Genomic DNA, 3,358 nt, shown 5'->3' on the forward strand with positions numbered 1-3,358 from the left:
TCAGCCTCAGTGACATCAACATCTTCAAAAAAAGGTGTAAGACGAGTAATCCTGCGAGTGACCCGGAAACGCTGCCCAACAAACAGGTGTAAAAAGAAAAAAAACCAAAAAAAACCTCACCGCTGACATGAGAAAAATGCTCACCACATATTTAAAGCGCCCGAGGCGTTTGCATGGGATTTCAATGATGAGAGTTTGAATAAGCCGCAGCCATTTGTGTCCGGTCTGTAACCGTGAAGTTCATTTGAACAGCAAAAGTCAAACCACATGCAGCCTCGGAGGCCAGAACTGGTTCGTCTGGCACGCGGCCGCGAAACTGTGAAGTCCCACCAACGAACACCCCAAACCCCCCCGACTGACACCTGAGCAGCTCCGGAGAGCAGAGAGGACGAGTGGAAGGAAGAGTAAAAGTACTCAGTGTGCAGCCAGAAGTCTTCCATCTTCATAGTATCAGATTATTATTACTGATGCGTTCACATGTCGGGAGAATATTAAAGCCGCCTGCTGTGGAGCTCATTGACTCGGTTTACTCGCTGCTGGGCGGCTTCATTTACTGTCACACTGTATTTTTATACGCTTGTTAAAAGATTTTCTCAAGTCTTAATCTGCAAAGTAACAAACAACGCAGCTGTTAAATAAATGTAGTGGAGTTAAAGTGTGAATTAGGAAGTCACTTCAGGGGTTTCTGTGTCGCGTCTTCCTTCAGACTGGTGGAGGGGAAAAAGGTCCAAAATACACATTTTGGGTTTTATTTCAGTTCTGATTTGTGTTTTTGGAAAATATATCTTCAAATTAGTCAGTTTTAATTGGATTTCTGAGAATGTGTCAATGTAAATAATCAACTGGAGATGTTTCACGGTGTTATGTATTTGTTACATTCATAATTTTTTGTAAAAACATATGAAATTGAGGAAACGAATTGTTTTTTCTCACTTTTTTCTTTTAAATCGCGTCTCCACTTCAGCAGCACAACATGCATCAAACTTTAAAATGTTGACACTGTCTCTCCTCTAAAGGTTTGTACTGAGGGATTAGTTCACACATCATCCACAACCTGATTTAACAAACATTTCATTCCTTAAATCTTGATGATAATTGATTATTTTTGTATGTCTGCTGACATTAAATTCATATTTGTTGATTGGTGGAAAGAGATATCTTGAATTCCATATTTAATTAAACAAGAATTGTGAACCTGGTGCAGAGATGTTTTCTATTTAAACATGTCAAAAAGCTTGTAATACAAAAAAATATTCTCTTTGTATAAGAAATTAACTGGAGAAGGTTCAGTTACTTTCCATCACTTCCTGAGAGTCTGTAAAATGTTCTGTTTACTTTAATTCCTCGTGTTATTCAGCTCGTTCCAAAAAACCTCCATCCAGACCACATCCTGATCACAAACCCGCTGTTTCACAAGCTTAAATCGACTGAAATCTAAATGCAATTTGGTGTAAAAAACCTTGAGATCAAATCCTTGAAATCACCTAAATTAGTCCCTCAAACATTCAGAGGAGGAAAAAAACAAAACAAAACAGAAGCTCCATTCTCTCAAATGTTTCTCAGATTAGATGTGATTTAAACAAATTAAATACATAAAAAAAAAAGAAAAAAAAAAGACTTCCTTGCGCTGATACAATCTGATTATGTCGTCTCTTACGGTCGGCAGCTTCAGAGGAACATTATGTGTGTACGGTGCTCTTTCACCGGTGAACAGGCAGGTTATTAATACAGATTATTGCCATTTCGGAGGGAAAACCCAAATGAGAAGCGTCGTTCATCACGGCTGCTTTCAGGGGTTTCGCACACGTCGGATTAGATGTTGTTAAATAACCTCGGGGAAGCAATCAGGTGTTTAAAGTTAAGGGCAATTCCCCACTACAGACGATCAATAAAAAAATCTGAGCGAGGGGACTGTAATGGGGTCGGCTTTGTAACCTGCTCTGACAAATTAAGGCAAGTGGTGTTTTTTCATTACTTACACATCCGTTTTCATTTTTCCCATCAGTGGAACCAATTAAACAATGCCCCTTTAAATTAGTCATTGATTTTTTAGCACTAGTGACACTTTACAGAAGGAAATAATAACTTTACGGGAGTGTGTTCCTGTTTTTTTTTGTTTTGTTTTTTTTCATTACTGCCAGTCTTGTTAAGGACAGAAGTAATTCACCTACATGGAGAAAAAAAAAAAAAAGTGGCGTCTTAAATTAGCCATTGATTTTTTCCTCAGGTGTCACTTTGGTTAAATGCTTTGTGGTTGGGAGATTTTCTCTCTCCAACCTGGAAATTGACAACAGCCCATAATCTATTAGTCTTCACACACACACACAGACACAGACACACACACACACACACACACACAGACAGTATAATGCTTCTTTTTCACCTCTAGCATGTAAATTTATGACCTAAAACTCTTTTTTCGTCCAAGAAATTAGTGATGAATGTCAGAAATGCATTTTTATATCATATGCAGACAACAGACGACACCGCCAAGAGAAGAGAGACTGCAGCTCATAACAACAAAATGTTTTTTTTTTTTTATCTCATGATTAATCATTTAAAACATCTGGAAAGTGTTGATAACTTTTGTTTTTCAGAACTATTTTATTATTACAGAATTGTTGCTATTGCCGATTTCCATCCCACACACACGTGAACCTCGACAAACAAAACTCAGACTGACCAGATTCTTTTTTTAATGCTCAAATCGAACAAAAACAAAACAAAAACAAAACGTCAAAAATAATAAAAAACAGAGAGAGAGAGAGAGAGAGAGAGAGAGAGAGAGAGAGAGAGAGAGAGAGAGAAATCCAGGACAGCAGGCCATATCTGACGCACTTCGTTTTCTTTTTTTTTCTCTTGAGACTAGAAAATACACGAACAGTTTGAAGCAGCAACAGAAATGAGCCTGATTATACAATGGAACACTATTCGTTTGTCATAACATGGATTTTTTTTTTTTTTTTTAAATGTTCATCACATTATAAAACTCTAAATATTTCTTATACCTTTTCTTCAGTTTTTTTTCTTTTTTTGTCCAAAAACCCAAAAAAAATGGCAAAGCAACGACTCTTAAAAAGCAAAAAAATATACACCTCATGTTCACCTGGAACAGAACAGAAAGGGGAAAACAAAAATCAGGGAAATATTCAACTTAATGTTTGATTTTTTTGTGTTTTTTTTAAAGCTTTTTATTGTTTAAGCCAATAAAATCACTTCTATTTTTTTATCAGTATTATTATTATTATCATTATTATGTTGATTGATTGGTTGCTGTGTCCACTGAAACTGTACATGAACTGAACACCTGAATGACAAGAATGAACGCCTGCTGCTTTCAGAATACAAAGAAAAGAAA

The sequence above is a fragment of the Acanthopagrus latus genome, chromosome 17 (genome assembly GCF_904848185.1).
Source record: "Acanthopagrus latus isolate v.2019 chromosome 17, fAcaLat1.1, whole genome shotgun sequence".
Lineage (NCBI taxonomy): Eukaryota > Metazoa > Chordata > Actinopteri > Spariformes > Sparidae > Acanthopagrus > Acanthopagrus latus.